Source organism: Mus caroli, chromosome 3, assembly GCF_900094665.2.
Source record: "Mus caroli chromosome 3, CAROLI_EIJ_v1.1, whole genome shotgun sequence".
Lineage (NCBI taxonomy): Eukaryota > Metazoa > Chordata > Mammalia > Rodentia > Muridae > Mus > Mus caroli.
In genome coordinates, this window is record NC_034572.1 from 127,484,117 (window position 1) to 127,505,486 (window position 21,370).

The following is a 21,370-nucleotide window of genomic DNA, read 5'->3' on the forward strand; positions in this document are numbered from 1 at the left end:
AAATCTGCCTGCCTTTGCCTCCCAAGTGCTGGGATTAAAGGCGTGCACCACCACTGCCTGACCACACATTTATAATTTCAACCACTGGAAATTTTATGGCTCTGGGAAAAAAAAAAACTATTCTTTACTCTTAGACATCTTTGACATCTATCTTCAAAATCAGATCGATGGGTGGGGAGGAGAATGGGGGGGAGGGTATGGGGGACTTTTGGGATAGCATTGGAAATGTAAATGAGGAAATACCTAATTAAAAATTATTTTAAAAAATCAGATCGAATAAGAGGCTATGGTTCTTTCTCTAAAATATTTAACATTATAGAAGTTTTTAGATGCTATCAAAAAGAGGAAAGCATAACAGTTCAATTATATCTTCTGGAAATTTTTAGAAGATGGGTTACTGAATTGTCTTAATTTACTTGGTTCAATTTTCTCAGTTTCATGTATCTGTCTGTGGTTTCCCATTTTGTTAGAATGAGGAATATGGTTAGAGTAATTTTAGTTTCTTCTTGTTCCTACCAATCCCTGGCCAAACTTCTTTACTCTGTGACCAAACCTAGCCTTGGGTAGAAGTGCTCTATAATTTCTGTCTAGATGTCTCACCTTCCTGTAGAAGAGAAAATAGTGGGTGTCAGCTGGTCTGCCTTTCCTGTTCACTTAGTAACTTATCAGCATTGTGTTGCATATTGAACACTGATCTTTCAACAAATACAAGTTCCATTTTTGTGTGTGTGTGTGTGTGTGCACCATGAATTGTAATCGGTAAGTATTGTGTGGTGGAAAGAAGTCTGGACTTATCAGTAAGACCTAGGTTATGGCTATTTTGGGCTTTGTTGTTCTCAGCTTTAGTTGTCCCACATGCAACTTTAAATTTTAAGGTAATCTCTGGGACCAAGGCTAGACTATGACTTGGAACACTTGGTATCCAAGTGATTTGGCAGTCTTTCTGACAGTAATCTCACATTTCACAGCATTTACTAGTTGACTAGATCAATGTATAAGTAACTTTGTCCTCTACTTGAGGTCATTATCCACAATGAGTATCATGAGTTCAATATATATATATATATATATATATATATATATATATATATGAGATGGATTCCCTGTAATTGTAAATTTATCTTGTCCTGTAGATTGACGCTCTACTACTTATTAACCCTTGAATTTTCTCAGCATGCTAATAGATAAAATGCTGAAGAATGTCCATTACTGTAGCACTGATAAGTTCCCTTTAATTCTCTCACTTATTTACACCAAGTTTAACCAGCCATGCTCCTTCCTGTCTATGCCTTCTCTAAAATATCCATCCTTGTGGGGACTGTGAAAGGCAGCCTGCTTTGGTTGAACGAGGCTTGCTCCAAAGACCCAGTAGAAAACTCTACAAGGGAGGGAGTAGTGAGCCACATTCCCAGAGGCAGGTGTCTGACACCATAGAGCCCCCAACTCCATAATTCTATGACTATCAGTCACACAGATAAAGCCCCAAGCTCCTGGCATTCTAGCTAGACTTCACCCTCACAGTTACCTGACTATAGCCAGGTATGCTTCTACCCACAGTTACCTGGCAACAGCAACGTATCCCAGCCCACTATAAAAAAAAACTGCTTGATCTGACTTCTCTCTCTTAAGCTCTCACCTTTTTTACTCTCATCTCGAGCTCTTCTTCTCTCTCTCCCTTCCCCCTCTGTCCACGTGGCAATGGCCGGTCTTGCTCTCTTTTTTACCTTCTCTCTTTCTCTCTGTCCTTCTACAATAAAGCTCTAAAACCATAGACTGTCTCTGTTCAATAAGACCTACCATGCTTGAATGATGGGATAGGCTTTCCCCTAAAGAGCTACGTCTAACCTTCCACTGGAAGGCCTTCCTGTACTCCAGCCAAGGACCAAACCAAGGACTCTCGCCTGTGTGGGAACTACCCTGTACCTGTTCTCTCCCTATCCTCTCCTTCCTTCGGCTCTGGGGATGACCAAGCCATTCCCAGGGCCCCCACTTTGTTCTCAGCTCTTCCACAGTGTCCAGTGGTGTCTAGGATGCCCAAGACTGAGAACCTGTTATCTCTGGCTTCCATGAGCCCCAGAGACCTCAGAGTTCCCCTTGCAGGCTGGGGTTCTGTGGCTTCCCACAGTCAGACACCCACCCAGGGCTGAATGGAAAACATGCTACAGTCCTCCCTTGTCTACCAACCCAGAGCACCAGAACTCTGGCAGGACATGGGTTTTCTCTCACTCCCTTTATTCCCCCATGTCTACTGCCTGACACATCCTTATTTCCTTTCTTCTATATCTAAATGTACCATCCTTGTTTGTCTGACCAGAAAAACCTAGATGTTTGCTACTCTATGCCTCTGACTGTCACTTCACTCTTTGCAAAAAGTTCTTTATCACTATAATGCTTATTTAAATAACATTTTGGTAATTGAACATGTAAATAAACTGTGAACTCATATGGGCTTAAAATTCTATTTAGTTTTAAATCTCATGTTGCATATTTGGTATATATATTATTTAGCCATTGTTGCAAAAACTCTTCTTTGAATCATAAGCCAATCTAAACCTCAATATTTGTAACAATTAGTGCAGTTGTCCATTCATATATCCGTGCATCCCTTTGTAGACTCTAGCTTACAACTGTAAGTCTGTGGATTGAATGAAACATCTAGACTGTGTACCATGAGTCCCCTGGAGAGAAGAAGAGGAGCGACTCTTGTCATGATAGTTCAAGCCCCTCCTTAAGTCACAAGAACTATATCTCATTGTTCAAAGTAAGGCACATTGTACATCTGAAGATAAGGAGTTTGAAAGTGAGTTCTTCTCAACATGAAGCCATAAAAGAATAAAGTATTGTGCATTACAAGAAGCAAAGTATAGAAACTAGTAGCTCAACCTGCCACAGCACATGCTGTTGAATGTTGAGTGAATGCATGACATGCATACACTTCAAAGCTACAAGTGAGAAACCAGTGACATCGTTCACTAAGTAGAAAAAGACCAGACCAAAGTGCTAATATGAGTTTCAAACTGTGAAACTGCACATGTAGTAAAATAGAAACCAAATGCCATGGGCCAGTCATGCATGTCCAGTGGCAATAGGAATGCCAGACAAGGTGAGTGCTTTTGTGATTCAGTCCTTAATCTGGATGGTTTAATATAAAGAGATGAGGCAGAACCTAGGATAAGGGACTTTCTGCCTGACCCATGCCATGTGAGTGACTGCCCCCCCCCCCCGCATGTAGTGTCTGTGTCAATGTACACTTCTCTTCTGGTAAGGCAGGAACCCAGTTAGGACTCAGAACCACAGAATAGAAGGACACAGCCAGCATCTCCCTCTCTCTTACTTCCTATTCTGCTTTCGTTATCTTTAGCTATTTTTTAAAAGTAGCCAGAGGCTGTCTCCATTTCCCCTGAAGAATTTTGTGAAAACTGACTTATAAATTATTGCAAAGCACTTTGAAATGGTAAAGCCACTTAATAACATTCTAAACTGGGCCGGGCACACCACACGTGTTGTGCATCGTGGGGGAATTTCTGGAAGGTTGCAAGTCTCATCATGACTGCAAAAAGACTTCCATTCCCTTCATGTGAATTTTCACTTAATATGTACATAAATAAGTGAAGTAATGCTGTTTCAGTAAGGGGGAGAAACTTAAACATTTACCTGTATACACTTTTTGTCTTCTTAACTGAGTAGCTTTCTCAGCCTGTAAATTCCAGTATTTATTTATGGGAAGAAATAACAAAAGCATTCGAAAGCAAAATTTCCAAGACAGACATTATTATATCTATTTATCCTTAAATTTTTTGAAATTAAAATATAATAACATCATTTCTCTCCTTTCTCTACCTCTTCCAACTCCTTCAAAAGACAGATACATACACACACACACACACACACACACACACACACACACACACGCGCACGCAAGAAAAACCTCAATGAATCCACATGATGCCACTGTATGCATATGATCTCAGGATTAGGATTAGCCAACAAGAGGAACTTCTTTCTGAGGCCACAAAAGATTTCCCCTTCTGTGCTAGCATTTCTATTGGTGTCATCTTTATCAAGACCTTTTTTAGGCAGTTATGCTGATGAGATTTCATAGCCTTAGCTTCTTTGACACTTCCAGAAGATACAGTGTCACAGCAAACTTTCTGTTCCTCTGGCTCTTACAATTTCTTCACATCCACCTTCTGCAGTGACCTTCGAGTCCTGAGTGCAGAAGTGTTGTTGTGTATCTAATTACCTGCAACTGTACTTGTTCAAAGAGATGAAAAAGAAAGGGCTGAAAAATCCAATTATCAGTCATGGCATGAACTCTGTTTTAGGTTCATTTTTTGTAGTTCCAGGAACCCTGTGAGCAGACACAAGTACAAGACCTTAGGTGGACACGATAGGACCTACATGTTATTGTGGTGTTTGAGAGGCAGAGGTGTGAAGATTGAATGAATTTGGGCTAACCTGAGCTAAACAGCAACACTGGCAGGTCAGTCCAAGGGAAGCATAGGAAGACTGTATCTCAAAAAGAAGATGTGAAAAAAGTCTAAAATCATATACAAATAAAAAGACAAGACCTTTGCCTTCACAGAAGTTACACAGCCATAAGGACAGAAGCGAGACACATATGGTGAAATGAAGATATATGGAACATGGTTTAGCATGGATGGGTGCACACGTATGTGTGTGCTTATGGGTGGATGTATGAATGTAACCACTATAGCAGAGCAAAAGGAAAAGTAAAGGAGGTCTCACAGGTTTAAGACCATCTTTTGGAAACTGTGTGTGAAGCAATGGCAAGTTGGGTTGTGGACATAGCTAATGAGCAATACAAAATGTCTTTAAACTTTCCTGAAATTATACTGTTTTATGTATTAGTTATCCACAACAATGGCCAATATTCAAGTATATGATGTGTTTCTGCATTAAAATTAAAGATAAAGGAAAACTTCTTAAAATGTCAATTTAACAAGTACTGTTTAATGTATTGCTTTATCTGGCCATCAATTCGGGCAGAGGCCCTAGGTCCTGTAGAGGCTTGAAATCTCAGCATAAGGGGACACTTAGAGTGGTGAGGCAGGAATGGGGGTAGCTGGGTGCAGGAGCACACTCATAGAGGGAAAGGGAGGCAGAATGGGATAGGGTGTTTGTGGAGGGGAAACCGAGAAGGGTGACAACATTTGAAATGTAAATGAATAAAATAACCAATATAAAAGATATCATTCTTTCTTTACCTATTTACACTAAATGCAGAGAGATGCAGGGAAAACAGTTTTTTAAAAAGTTTAATTTTGGACCTACCTTCTTGCTTTCACTCCATTCCACTGCCTTGCCTATTTGCTTTCTCTGTCCCATGAAAATGCCATTTCTTTTATATTCCCAAATAGTAATATTTTGGGTTTATCACTTTGTCTCTTTGCTTCTGTAGATGTTCATAACTGGGACATGTTTCTCCTCCAAGAACAACTGATTACCAGTAATGTGTCTATCAGGGACAAAGCCAGACAGCAAGATATTTAAGAAAACATATCTAATGCTCATTTGCTTTGCTGCCTTATGGACAGACATACTGTCCTCTGCAGTTCCCCAGAATTCCCAACACATTTCTAATACATCATTTACCAGATGGCTCTAAGTCTATACAATTAATTGTTTACATACTTGTGCCCACCTCATAGACTTTAATTTGACCGAAGGCATTCTTATTCTTTTGGGTTTTCTATTTCCAGATCAAAATAAAGACCTAGAAGTTATCTAAGATTCAGGAAAATGAAAATAGATGCAAATAGTTGAGTGATGGAACAAGAAGAGAGATAGGTCGTCTAAGATTAGTACTCATACTAGTTTGAAAAGTCATCTTCTATTTTAATCTTGCTTTTTCCTTTTGAAAGTTTTAGCTAAAAATGAAAAAAAAATTCTAGGTCATAGGATTAACAGACTGTCTATGAGCACTTCCCTGTTTTCTGAAAAAGAAATTTGTCTATTATTTTAAAAATCATTAAAACACGTGGGAAGATAATTTTCAAGTAACTTAATGATAAAGTCTGCCTATAAGATATATGTCCATGAAAAACTGCACATGTAAGCACAAAAAAACATTATCCTTGATTCAGCTTTTAAGCTACCAATTAATAGTTCCTAAATCAAGTCATATTTAGATGGGTGCTCTCTAGGTCTTTGGGTGTTTCACCTTTTCTTATTGCTTTCCTTACTTGATATTCATTATTCTATATGTATAAGTGGAGAATTGATGATAGAAAAAAATTAGGAAAAGTCGGAGTTAATCAATGACTTTCCTTCTAAGAAAGTCTGGCAAATTCCTAGGGTTTTAAATGTGTTAGTTTTGATATTCATGGCTTCACAATATGAGTGATAATAGCAACACATCAAATTATGTTATTATGTCATTTACTTCAGCCACTTTTGATGTTGGGCTTTTTAATTTTTATAGTAGCATGATGCAGATATACTGTAATAAAATACTGCATTTTAAAGAAATTTTTAAAATATTTTAAAATTTTAAAAATCTTACTCCTGCTGGTCTGTTGGAATATTCAATCCAATTTGATGGTAATTGTGAATCTTCACTATGGCATAGCCATATGAATGTATGGCTATGCTAACCCTGCAATATCACACCTGGGTATTGTACTATAAGGTTTGGGGGATGTGGAGAGGAAGCCTCACCATCCAATGTCAGTTTTTACATGTTACCATACAGGTTTCCACTTTTCCCCCTTTGACTTTTTCTATTCAGCTCTCATTCCTGCTGTTTCTGAATGATAACTGGGGAAGAGGAATCTCCATAGAGTGTAACAAAGACCCTGGCCACCTGCAGGAGTTCCCCTCCTGGCCTTACTGCCTATGAGGATGCAGCCATGAAGGATCCCCAGGCCCTAGACATTCTAGGGCAGGCACCCCTCTTGTCACCCCCCCTCCTTTCATGGAATCTCTTTTTAGTTTGAAAGAATTCTTTCTCTTTGAAGTTCTAAAGGACATTTGCCTCTGCCCATGACCTACCTGCCACCTCCTCCCCTGCCCTTGCAGACCTAGGTTTGGGAAATAAAAGCCAGGAAATGCTTTTCAGGAATCTGCTTTCCTCTCCATGTGCATTCCCAGAGCAATGATCAGGGTCTCGGCTGTTTGAATTGAGAGAAAGAAAAAAAAATGAACACAATAGGAAAAATGTATCTCAAAAGAGCATATGGCTACAAGGAATAGAGGAATTTCTAAGTGTAAAAGGAATACATTTATTTTGTATTTAGAATCAATAATCATCAACTACAGGCTACCCACTGCAGCCTGTGTTTCCATGAAAGTACAACTGTTTTTTTGTCTCTATGAGTAAAATAAGAAAACAATAAGCTGAGATTATAACAGTTTCATTCCTTCCAGTTATTTAAAAGCCAGCCAATGAAGTGTGGAATTATATAATTATTGTATGACTAATATGGTTTGTTAATATTTTTACGAAAAGGTCATTAGGAAATACTTGCTTGAAAAAGTTTCTTTTGCTCCTTAAGGCTACACAAATATAAGCACACGTTCATACAGATGCACATAAACATATATACATATATCATATGCACATATACGTATAATATAATATACATATCCAAAGACATACAAAATTCTATTCCCTTGGATGATAGAAGTTGATTACAGACAGATAGATATTTGGATAGATGATAGATAGATAGATAGATAGATAATAGATAGATAGATAGATAGATAGATAGATAATAGATAGATAGATATATGTATGGATATATATCTATCACTCTAGAACATGTGTTTTGAACAAAGTTTGAGTTGTCAAATACAGAATTATAAACCTATTGATCAATTTTCATTATTAATACTCTTCTCTATTTGAAACATCAGGTTTTGGATAAAGTTATTTTTTAAAATACACAACTCATAATTTTGATACACAAAAGATTATAATGAAAGTGTTCACATTTGTATTAACTCTGTGATGGAAATGATCTCAACCCAACAGACAAGAAAACAATATAAGTAACACTTTTGGATCAATTAGCTTGTAGTGGTTAATTATGTTAATTTGATTGAACTATGATACACTGAGATTTGGTAAAACATTATTTTTTGGCATGCCTATGAAAATATTTCCCAAAAAGATTAGCATTTAAAAAACTAGATTAAGTGAAACTGCTGTCACCAGGAAGGGAGACATCTTCTGATCCATTCAGCTCCTGTGTAGAACAAAAGGCAGAGAATTGGTGAATCTATTCTGCTTGAGCTGAGACATCTGTCTCCCCAGTCCTCACACCTTGAGGTTCCTGGTTCTTGAATGTTGTCACTCAGTGTAGTGTCATGCCACTGACTTCCTTGATTCTCAGGCTGTGTAGGCTTGGCCTTGGATCTGTTCTACTCACTGGCTTACACTGGGCATTCTGGCACTTCTCCAACCCCATAACCATGTAAGTCAGCATCTTATAGTAATTTGTTTCTTATTCTTCTATCTGTGTTTCTACATGTCCTATCGATTCTACATCTCCACAATGCACTAAGAGTGAGCTGAAGAAATTGTTTGAAGAAAAGAAAGACAGCCTTTCCTACTTACTCATGTTAATATTTTACAATCTGTAAGCCACTTTCACGTATTTTCTAATGAGATTTAAAAATTCCTTGAATTGTTCCTTATTATATGTTCATCCATACATTAAGAAAGTGAGAATAGGAGACTAAGGAGGAAAACATCATTTAACCAGAAATAGTTTTGGTTCTTTTCAATACTGTATTTATAGAAAAAAAAACATAAGGATTTCTCCAGGTTGTAGAATTTGCCAGAATATTTCCAAGTAATTACTAGTTCAAGTAATTTATAAAACAATCACTCCTGTGGTACTCACCTACTATATATGTCCCCACACAGCTTTCTTAGCAGAACACACAGGATGATTGACATACTGAAATGTAATTCAGGCTTATTTTGGCATGCCATACTTTGCTGTTCAAAACAAGGTAGGGCCCACAGTTTGCCAACCTGCAAAGATGAAGGTATATTCCTCCAGCCTACCTGCTCCATCCAGGCTTCTGACACTAAAATCAAGAACCTAAGACCAAGGACAAAGTTAGAGGAAAGATTCGTGCAAGACCACCCTCACTGTTGACAATAATTGAAAATTTAGAATTCCCCTTTCTCAACTACCCTCAGATTGAAAACTTTCCCCAGGATGCATCGAAGTCACTGTGATCTGCACAATACACTAAAATCAAGAACCTAAGACCAAGGACAAAGTTAGAAGAAAGCTTCGTGCAAGACTACCCTCACTGTTGACAATAACTGAAAATTTAGAATTCCCCTTTCTCAACTACCCTCAGATTGAAAACTTTCCCCAGGATGTATCGAGGTCACTGTGATCTGTCCCATTCCATTAAGGGCTAATACAAAATACAAACAGAATTACTCAAAGGCTGAAAAACCTAGGGGCAAGGCTGGAAGGAACCAAACTCCACATTTTGTTGCTCTTGGGAGGCTCTGACTCCCTACCTACACCCATGAAAGTATTCTGGGAATATTACTGACTTCAGGAGCTCTCATAGATCTTAAGCCCATAATTTTGTTAGCACTTCACAACAGACACAAGGCTGCCTCATTACTGAGTGCATAGAAATTTCTTAGAGTCTGGACAGATATGTGATCCTGGAATCATGCCTCAAGTCACCTCATAGCATAATCCATAAGGTGTGGTCTAAGGGCTTGGCAATTAGTTATTTTGCTTGTATCAATTTTCAAGTGTGTCAAAAGAGTCCATCATGAATAATAAATACACTACCCAAAGTCTCAGGCACTTAGAACACACTTTGCAAGAGCCATTGACAAAGGCCTTTTTGGACAAAGCTAAAGTTATTTTAATGCAAAAGACATTGACAAAGGGAGAAAGCTTTGCTTTCTGTCTTCTGGAATGTATCTCAGGTGTATCATTCACCAACCATTTCATGTGAACAGTATTAGTAAGAGTTTACATGACACCGCACAAATGCCACCTAACACATCTTGATGACTGGCCAATAAAGTGTAAGCTGCTACTCTAGTTGTTGTGGTAACTCCATGCATCTCTTTCCCTCCACACCACTGCTATGTTGTGATATTTTCATGGATAGACTCCTGCACATTGAACCTAACAATGGCCCTCCTCCAACCCCATAACCACATTAGTCCGGTTCTTACAGTAATTCCTTTCTTATTCTTCTATCTGTGTTTCTACATGTCCTATTGATTCTGCGTCTTCACAACACACTAAGAGTGAGCTGAAGAAATTGATTGATGAAAAGAAAGACAGCCTTTCCTACTTACTCATGTTAATAGTTTACAGACTTATCATTTATACTCTCTTCTTATTTTTATTTATTGTTTTTTATTATTTGAAGTCAGATTCAATTGCTCTATCTTGGATTCTGCTCCCACTCTCTTCTAACAAAATGCTGTTTCATGAACCAAGAGATTCAAATATTTTCCAAACACGGTTCTTCTCTGGGGCCATCAATGTGCTTGTTCTACAAGCCTACTATGCAGAGCAGAGGAAATAGTATTTCTTATTCATCTCCTTATCTTCAATCTTTGGCACGGTGATATATCCAATAAAAATATTTGTTAAACAGATCTGTACTCATAATAATCAGTCTTATTATGGTAACCATTAAAATATTTTATTAGTTTTTCATGGTTGTTATAGTAAAGTACTGTATACTTAGACGTTTAAACAACCAAATTTATTTTCTTAAAGTTCTAGAAACTGCAACACCTTTGGTTTCTCTGAAGATTTTCTCCTTGCCTTGCCTATGGCTGCCTTCCTCAAGGGGCTTTTCTTCACTGGTGCTATGTATCTCCTCATAGGGCCTTTCCATCGTGCCCGTGTTCCTCTGGTGTTGTTGTTATTTTTCTCTAAAAACCATGCCAGCCATATGCAACAGGACTCTCTCATATGACTCAATTTAGGGCAAACTGACATGTTGAAGGTCTTGTTTTTAAATTAAATAATATAAGGTTTTCAGAGTCTAGACGTAGCCATATAAACGCAAGCAAAGAACGATTTCACCTATAGCAAGAACCACGTGGATTTTTAAAGGATATGTTGAGATGGTGAAAAGGGGAGATTAGGGAAATACACCCAGAATTGGCATATGGGGTGACTTTCATGCAGACTGATACAAAGGGAATTTCAGCAAACTAAGGTTCATGCAGGTATTTAGAACAACAGTCTAAGCTAGTGACTCCTCATGGGCAGCCTCAGCTTGTGTTTACAGGCTTTCAAGATTAATCTAAGAAATAGTAGTATCAGCCATTCACTGTGGACTTAGCTCTTTTCTCACCAGGGGCCCACATGTATATGGGATATAGCAGCGTCTGTTTGACTAAAGGAACTTCTGTGAGTTGTTGCTGTGGAATGGAAGTGGAGGCCAGGAGAGGATGGGCCACCAGACTTTATCATCTCCCATCCTCTGAATCACCCTGATTGTTTCTTAGTTAAGGTTATGCAAGTGAGGTGCAACTTATCTGGGTCCTCTGGCTAGTAATGGTTTCTGGGAAAACACATACAAAAAGTTAGAAGAAAAGCTACATCTCTCACTTCAAGGTCTATAACAGACATCATCTTCATCCTACTGGTTTATCTGCTGGACTGGTGAGATGACTCAGCCCTTCACACCTAAGGAGTCTGACTTTTGCTTACATTCTCAGGCTGTAATGGCACACAGACAGATTTACACTATGGTGCAATCAATTGTTCCTAGTGTCAGATACATATGCTTCCATTCATATCACATAGCATTGGCCTCATTTCCTTACAATGATCACAATTATTAGAGTCAGTTCATTGTTTCCACTTCCTCATTGGGTGTTTATCATGAAGAGCCACCCTAACACTTAGTGCTCTTAACTTGACCAGTCATTTACTTCATTCCTTGAAAGTCTTTTCTTGATCTTCCTCTCAGGTTCATTTTATCCAATCCAGCTAACTCACTCATGAAACCATGACTTCAGTTCAGTTTTCATTCCATTCAAAGTCATACAACCTTACAGCCATGAAGCTGCCCTTTGGGAGGATAAATTTCCACATCATAGAGGGATAATCTTGACAAGGACACATGGTATAACTGCGTTCACTTTCTCCTCACACCCCTGAGACTTTCTGAAATTTATGGACCATGTTCAACTGTCTTCCTGTGTGGAAATGATTCAGTGGCCATAGGTCCTTTAAGAGAAAAAGAAAGAAACTTTTTGAATATATGAAGTGTCTTAGAGTTCTTGCTCATGAAAGTCTTGCCTTCCTTTTTGTTGTTGTGTTAGTCCCAAGGTATTAGTATAAGCCCCATCTCAGAGAGTTGTGACTTCCTTTGGTAAAGCTGATCTCAATCTTCTACTCATTCATTAATAAGTAAATAAGCTATTATAATATATTAAGCAACAATTTCAGTAGCTCTTCTTTTTTTCTTAGAAACATGTTCTAGAGTAATCTCATTAGATGCTAATGATGCAACTCCACCCTACTGCATTCTCTATTCTGCCCTTTGACTTTACTAAATATAAAACAATTCCATTCACTTTGCTCCTGAAATTAAATGCTGGCACATGCTCTGTGAGATCAGGACCCATCATCTTAATTATTACCAAGAGTTAAGATTTTATGTTTTTAAATAATTCAGGTTTTTTTTCCTACAAAGACTATAGACTGAATAAGTTTCCCATCTTGTCACAGAATAATATTTTTACATGTTAAAGAAAAGCTCAGGGCTGGAAAGATGGCTTAGAGGTTAAAAGCACTGGCTGCTCTTCCAGAGGTCCTGAGTTCAATTCCCATAAACAACATGGTGGCTCACAACTAGCTATAATGATGTCTTGTGCCCTCTTCTTGTATGTAGGTATGCACAAAGGCTGAATGTTGTATGAAAAAAACTAAAACAATTTTTTAGAAGCTCCATATAATATTTTTTCTATTTTATAGGTGACTAGTTCACAGGGGTGCTAAAGTAATAATATTATTAACTTCACTGTCGAGAGAGATATTTGGGAACATTTTCTCCCCATTGTCTGGTAACTATAATCTGTTTTAAGAAATATTGCCAAGGAGATTGACCATGGATGGGTACTGAAGTTCTTGTAAAATCATTCACTCTAACTTTGACCTTAGTGATCTCTAACTCTCTGACCATTATTTTCCTTCATATATATGTGTGTGTGTGTGTGTGTGTGTGTGTGTGTGTATATATATATATATATATATATATATATATACATACACATGTACGTACATACATATATGTATATGTACATATTGTACATATACATAGTGTATATATGTATACATTTGTATGTTCATTTGTATGTGTATATGTATGCTTGTGTGTGTATGCATTTGTGTATGTGTGCATATACATGGTGTGTGTGCATGTGTGTGTTTATGTGTGTATGTGTGTATGTACATACACATGATTTGCATGACTGAGCATATGTATGTGTGCATATATGTAAGTTTAGCGCAACACTGTTGGTCCTAGACACCAGGGAGCCTTTGTCATGTGTTCAATGTACTGATGCACCTGTTCACCATCACACCCTTCATCACCTGGGCAACCTTCTGTATCACATATGAGAACAGCTTTGTAACTAGATTGATGTCATCTAGCATTTGTGGAAAGATAGAGGCAGAGTTTGTATATTACAGTAATAAGAAATGCTCTCTGTAATTGGACAGGGATAATTCATGGGTCTTTTTCCATGACTTGAGGGGAAATTTTCCTAATAATATGTAATTGTATTTTCTATTATTCCAAATTTAGAACACACCTTCCTGATTATTCATTTAGCTTCCAGTTACCTTGAAATAGAAAGCAGTGCTCAGAATTGCTGGCATGTGGTTTCACTTGCTGAAGCTCCTCGGTGAGTGAATAAATACATATTTCTAGGCATGAAAACTTTAGCACCACCACCAGCAGGAAGCTCTTTAGGCAGTGTAAGATCGAATGGAGCTCTCTTCCTGAAGGAATTTATGTGGTGAGAAACCACTTGCCGTGGGTTCAACAGAGCCGTTTTCACATAGGTAGGGGAAAGGATGCCCTGTAAGGGTGGTCTGCTTTACCATTGGTCTATGACATTTGATGTGCTTCACTTGAAAACAAAAACAATTGTTACTTGCCTTTGCAGAATGCTGTGCTGTTGACATGACTTTATGATGCTGACATGGAGTCCCAAGGTCCACCTTCCCTACGCTAAGAGCCTCCTGCGATGTGACATCTGTATGATCTGATGATGATTCTGAACATAAGGGATATCCAGCCACAAGGATCTGGAGCCCAGATGCTCTTCTAGCGCTAAAGGGAAACCTGCTGCATTGTTCTCTGCGGAGAAAAAACTGTGTGAAAGAGAAATGATAGCTATAAAACTGAATACTTACTAACTATTGCATGCAAGCAGGTGGACAACATAAATGCCTTGAGCACATACTAAAATTACACTTTAAGACACAGAGCCACTGTTGGTGGTTATGAGCATTAGCAGAAAGGCCAAGGCAAAGTCAGCCTAGTGCGAAATTACTAGAAACAAGGATAGGTCTTTCTTATGTTCCTCGTGCTTCCTCTGTACAGCTTCACAAAGTTAGACAGCACTCAGAACAGCTTCAAGCTGCAGCATGAGAATAGCTAGGTTAGTCTTCCTAGCATGATTAAATACTTCTGTAATCTCCTCACTTGGGAGGCAAGCATGAGGATCAAGAGTTCAAAGCTGGGGCTGTTGAGTTGGGTCAGCAGTTAATTGGACTCCCAGCTTTTGTTGATGGTCCAGGTTCAATTCCTAGTACACATATGATGACTCACAACTATTTACAACTCCATTTCCAGAATACTCAAAGCTTTTTATCCTGACCTTGGTGAAAATCATGCATGGGATATACAAACATATAGGCAAAACACCCATACACATAAAATAAAAGTTAAAACAAAATAATAAAAATGTAAAATAAGTAAAGTAAAAATTTTGAAAGTTCAAAATTATTCTTGGCTGCATAATGAGCTAGAGGCTAGCTTAGTCTACATGAGACTGACTCAAAAAAAAAAAAACCCAAACCAAATAAAATTAGATTTTATAATTAAAAAACTGACACAATACCAAATAGCAACATGATACTATAATATAGTATCATTAGTGTTAATAAATTCAGAAGCATAAGTAATTATAAATGCTAGCAAGTGGCAGTCTTATCGAAAAGTCTGGAGTATGCTGTATTTTAAAATAAATATTATTATTTGTAATCAATACTGCCCACTTTAAAGATTTGTCACACTATTACTTTTACTTTTTAATGGGATATACATATGCACATATATATGAGCACACACACATAAATACATGCATATATATCACCTGCCATTTAAATCTCATGCTGTGTTATATATTTAGGTCTCTTTTATATGCAAGCATATATAGAACAAAAGTATATGTGGTTGCATTTTTAAAAATTATATTCTTTGCATCAGCTTTGCAATCATTTCTATTTTATGGCAGACATCCAATCATGCTATTTGTTCATCTCTGTGTTCATATGGGGCTTTACTAAGCTGACGAAGTATGTTTGGGAATGTGATACACTCTGGGTGTCCTGAAATCATGGAAAGATTTGCAACCTGAGCACGGCATGAAACTCAGCGGAAACGTAGAAAACAATGTGAGGCAGAATCGCGATTCTGAATACAATTATATCTCAACTGAATACAATTATAAAAGAATTGGTTAGACTGAAGATCAGTCTATAGCATTCTTTTGTAATGTCTACACAGCATTCACATTCTAGTAGGAACAGAGAATTTCCAATTTCTAAAGCAACAATTTCATTCCATACTAATTTTATTTTGAGGAAACTTTCTTGTTATTCTCTGATCCGGAATCTCCTTGCATCTTGTTTCCTAGTAGTTTGTTTTCTGTTGTAGCAAGTCAGATAAACTCTGCCCTTTCCTTTACCTATATTATATATTTTTCTTAGGCTGTCACACATCTGAAATTTTCTTGTGCTTAGAAAATTCACTGACTTGTGAATCTTATGGAAGGGGGAGGTAATGGCAGAGACAGAAATATTCATTCCCTCAGTCAATAACTCAGTCTCATTTAGGAACCCTGAACCTGAGATCTGGTGCTGGTAACCCAGAAAAAGTTGGCCACAGACAATATCATAGCATCAAATCAGGAAGCAGTGGCCAGCAGGTAGCAAGCACGTGTTTCCAGGGACGGCAGCATAATGAACCACCAAGAATGCCAAAGATTCAGTGCAGAGATGGAGACAGCAGCGTGTGCTAGGAGGTTAGATAGTGGCCGTGTGGCAACAGGGTGCTCATTAGACTAGCTTTGTGAGATGATTTCAGATGGATCTTGAATACTAATAAGTTTTTTTCCCCTAGACTATGTTACAAGTTTACTTCCGACTTTTTAGCAGTGATTTTTTTTGTGTGAGTTATATCATACCCTCCCTATGATTTGCCTTTCTGTTTGAGTTAGCCAAAGTTGCCAAATTCCATTTCTATTGTTTGCAAGCAGCTACTCCATCTGCCAGAATACACCAGTCTTTGTGATTTAGAAAGGTTAGGAAACCTTGGGAGAGGTTAAGGACTAGAGGCTCACTTGGATAAAGAAAGCCACTGCAGTCTCTGCAGCAACCAAATAACCCTGCTTTAGCCCCTATTGATGTAAAATTCAAAAGACAAAGCCTTAGGTGTCCATAGGAAAATTTTTTACATCTTGAAACTATTTTGTAAACAATGAAGGAGGTATTGGCTACCTTAATGTATATACCTCAGACAGGGTACATTAATGTGAAAAGTTGAACAAAAGCACTCATCATCAAAAGGGAACTAATGTTAAAGAAATGGAGATTGATTGATTGCCTAAAAAATTCAAATAATAACCTTAAAGAAGCAAGAAATGAGATAAGATACAAAAAGACAGAAACAAAATTAAATTAAGAAAACAATAGTAACAAAATATAAAGCTAATAAAATATAGCAGCCAAATAAACAATCAATCAATAAACCTAGACTTAAAAAATGCCCATGCATCCTCTCTAGCTACAAGATGTTTGTTAAAAAAAATCAATTGCTGAACTCTTAAAAAAGAAAAAAAAAATAGAACTAGAAAATACACTGAGATTTTTCAGCATAAAAGAAATTGTCAACAAACTTAAATATAAGTAATTTGAAAGTGGCCAATTCGATAAACAGAAAGAAAACCATGATGTTTCACATAACCATGTATGTAATGGGCTATATTATGAAGAAATAGTCCCTTAGCATTATAATGGAGCTAGCACAAGAATGCATAGATAAAGAGGAAGAATAAACAGAAATTACAAGGAAAACAAGAAATGAATCCATTAATTTTCATTTAGTCTCAACCGAGTTCTTAGGACATAGGAAGAAAGCAGCCACATTCTTTGCCAAAATTTAATAGAAATAGTTTCTAACCCAGTCCCTAATGTAGTTTTATCTGCAACCTCTTGAGGTGGTGTCTCCATAGTTCATTGTTAAGAATTAGAACGGCAGTCCATAGAGATACAATATATTGAATTTAAAAATCCAGATTTTGCTTATTGATGCTAACTTAAAGCAATGCTACATAGTGGACTGTGTGTTTTATCTTATATAGTTTGGAGAATTGACATATGTACACATGTTGATACATCATACAATTAATACATGTTCAGAGTTCCAATGGACTCCTACTTTGAGTTCTGAGAGGGATGATTCTGAGATTGCATATTCATTAGAGATGACAACTATCTAGGAGATGCCTTTACAGATTAAAACTGATGATGCTTAGACATATATGTCTGTAAAACACAACAATTTTATTAACATTATGGTATGAAGTCTATACCAGATATAGCTTACAGTCCCACAGGTCAAGACATTCTAAAAAGACCTAACAGGACTTTGAAGGAAATAATCGTACTCATAAAACAGAAGAGGGATATGATATCTCCCAAGGATAGTTCTAAATGTGCTTTGTTGACTTTAAGCTTTTTAAAAGCCAATTAGACAATTAGCACAACTGCTAAATTATACTGGATTTTAGAATGAACTATTGAATTAGTTTGCCTATAGAAGTCCTAATTCCAAAATGGAAGAAAGGATGTATGTTATGTTGGAGAGGAGATTTTACATTTGTTCTAACAGGAAAATATAAGATCTATCTTCCATTGAAATTATTAAAAATAATATTTGTCAGGGGAAGACCTCCTGAAGATCTCAACTACAGACAAGAAGAAAATAAAAAAGATCAAACAACCCAATAATGTACAATGCCAACCCCTCTATTGAACAACTCTGAAACTGAAGCCAGCACTTCAGCCTTCAAGGCCAATAAATCTTGTTGGCTACAAAAATTTTATAACTTATTAATACATACTATCCTTTCATATGTCATGAATGGAAATACATATTGCAGTTGATTATATGATCAAACTAACTTCTAAAGAAAGAAAGTTGTCTTTTCACCTCCTCAAACAAAGAACAGGAAATAATCTTTGATTAATCTGTGCACCCTGCAGAGTCCATACAAATGTCTTTATAGAGCTATCTATTGCTTGTAAAGTTTATGTATTTATTGCAGGATGAAAAAAAAACAGGAGAGCAGCCCTGACAAGATTCACCCTTGCGGGTGCTGAGATGATATGACCTGCTGCTGTTCCAGCTACCTGCTTGATCTTGCATCAAATTGTTGCTGTTTCCAGAGACTTGCTTCTAAAACAGCTTTAGAAAGGACAGCTATCCCAGATGATGTCAGCTTATCCAGCCTCTCAAACTGTTCCACTCAGGGCTTCAGTTAAACCCTGAATTTTCTCAGCACATACAGACTGGACAACAAATGATTATAGCCAGCTTTATTAAGACTAACCATTTTTCTAATTTCATTTTGGGTACCCCCAAAATAAATTCTTGGCTCCAATTCAGCAGGAAGCAATCATAAGACCATTGTCCCAGTCCCTGCATTGGGGAGGATGGTTTGCTTATTTTATAAGTTATACATATGTTATTATTTTAAGGGATACTTTACAAATAATTATGGCCTTAGACAGTAGAAAAACTAAATATGGAACTTAGACTCGGGGGTTTCTATCTTTCCTTTTCTTTTTCCTTCTTTCTCTCTTAGATAAAAGGACGGGAGTTCAAAAGAAAATTGGGGGATATAAAAATACTATAAGAAATTAGAAAATAGAAAATTATTGAATCTACTCTTAAACCAAAAAAAATTTTACAACCATAATCTTACATTGGTAGAGATTTTTATATTTTGATGCAGAATATTTTCTTACATTGGTACAGAATTTTGTATATTGATATAGGTTTAAAGTTTTCATTGGTATGAATCCTTTTATATTGACACAAATTTAAGATTAAATTTGTTATAACATAACATAACAGATGTAGGTTTCAACTCTTAGATAGGGGTTAGGCATAAGCAACTCATTTAAAAATACAAGTTTTAGTCCTAATATGTTCCTGACAATACCCCATTACACTTTAAAGAAAGTATGAGCATCAATAGCTTCCATATAGAGTTGCTTCAATTGTGGAAAGCTAACCACTGGGAAAGAAGTGACCTACCGTCATCTATGGACAAAATTCTGTCCAAAAAGAACAAACAGACACAGAATTGTAGATTTCTGAATTCTGCCAATACAGAGTAAGCTAGTCCTTCATAATTGCCGCTTTACTTAAGGTCTACCAGATGTTCTTGATCAGAAGGCTAAAGATAGATGCTGCAACATTATGAAGAATATTGGAGTCATGTGTCTCTGTCACTAATTTTTGGAATCTTTGTTCCAACCCTTCCTACATACTCAAAAAATATTTATTTCCTCTTCAGGTTTCTGATGGGGTTCAAGACTAAACAGACATAGTCTTACTAGAAACTTAAGTTGTTTGCGATTTTAAAAGGTATTTTAGGTCTAAGAAGGTAATTTGAAGTTGGTAATACAAGTCCATAGAAATTGATTAGGATACAAAACTTTGAACTCATTGGGATAGGATGGATAATACTTTCTCCTAAGTTACCAAATAGAAACAGACTGGATTTTTGAATGGAACTCTTACTTAATAATTTTCATAATAATGTCATAATTATTCCTATTGTATTTTTATTATTATAAGAGAAATAACCTTTTAATTTATATTAAAACAAGGGGAATTATTGAGGTTTAGTCTGTTGCTATCTATTGTAATGCTAAATTCTATAACAGAAGGTCTAGGCTTATGAGTTAATTCTCATGTATACATGGTTTTCTTGTGCAAAAGGGATTAGAAGTAGGTGGTTTTGAGTTACCTGGTTGGGAGTAGAGAAGAGAAAGGAGAAAGGAGAGACAAGAAAGAGAAGAAAGAAGAACAGGAAGGGACAAAGAAGTCACCATGAGGGGAGACGGACCATGAACATGTGGCCAGAAGAAACAGCAAGTATCTGGGGTATAAAACTGGGGAGGTAGACAAACTGGCAGTTAGAAAAGTAGATTAGAGGTTACCCCAGTAATTGTCAAAGCCAAATAAAATAACCATAGTCTGAGTCTCATTTATTTGTGAGTCAGTTGGGGATAAGAATAAACCGGTTCTACTACAGTGTAGGAATAGGATTTTAATATCAACTTTATACATTAGTAGAATTATCTCTAACTCTGTACTTTTTATATTCACTTTTCTTAGGCAATAACTTGATTATTTTGGATAGAGATATCAATTTTCTAATATTACTTTTTAAACTTCCAGAAAGATATATTAACAACATAAGGCTTTTTATAAGCACAGCTAACATCTGTTGCTGTAGGTGGATAAGCACTCTTTGCATATGTCCAGGTGCTAAAACCATAAAGAATTTATAATTGCTTTAAAACTGTGTTCCATGTTTTCAAATTGAAATATCAATAGAGCATGTTCTATCCATTTATATTTAGTATATGAATAAATCACAAAATTCTGTAAGGTACAAATGTACCTTTGTATCCAAACATGAATTACTACTTGGTAAGTCAAAGGAAACTTACAAGTAGAAACCATGCATTAAAATGGGGTCCTAAGTTTGAGCCTTTATAGGAAAAACATTATTTTGAAAACAATAAAAAATGCAGAGTGTTGTTCTGAGTTTTGTCTGTCACTGGCTATCATGACCAGTTTAGCAAGCAAGAGAGATGTAGAAAGGAGATCATATCAACTACATAGAGCTGGGGAGATGGCTTCGTGGGTGAGTGATTGTTGCACAATCATAAAGACTTGAGTTTGGATTCCCAGGACACACACAGAATCCAGGCATATACTTCCTCTAGCCTACTAACTACTTCACACACACACACACACACACACACACACACACACACACACA

At 36.9% G+C, this 21,370-nt stretch overlaps 1 long non-coding RNA gene across 1 annotated transcript in view; it reads right to left on the minus strand.

Moving 5' to 3' along the window:
- Window positions 1-5,301: 5,301 nt before the first annotated feature.
- The window catches only part of LOC115030634, a 21,131-nt gene continuing 5,062 nt past the window's right edge, over window positions 5,302-21,370 (minus strand). The window contains exons 2-3 of the long non-coding RNA XR_003836240.1: window positions 7,015-7,133; window positions 5,302-5,479 (exon numbers count right to left, since the gene is read on the minus strand). This is a non-coding gene — a long non-coding RNA (uncharacterized LOC115030634). The remainder of the gene's footprint in view (window positions 5,480-7,014; window positions 7,134-21,370) is intronic.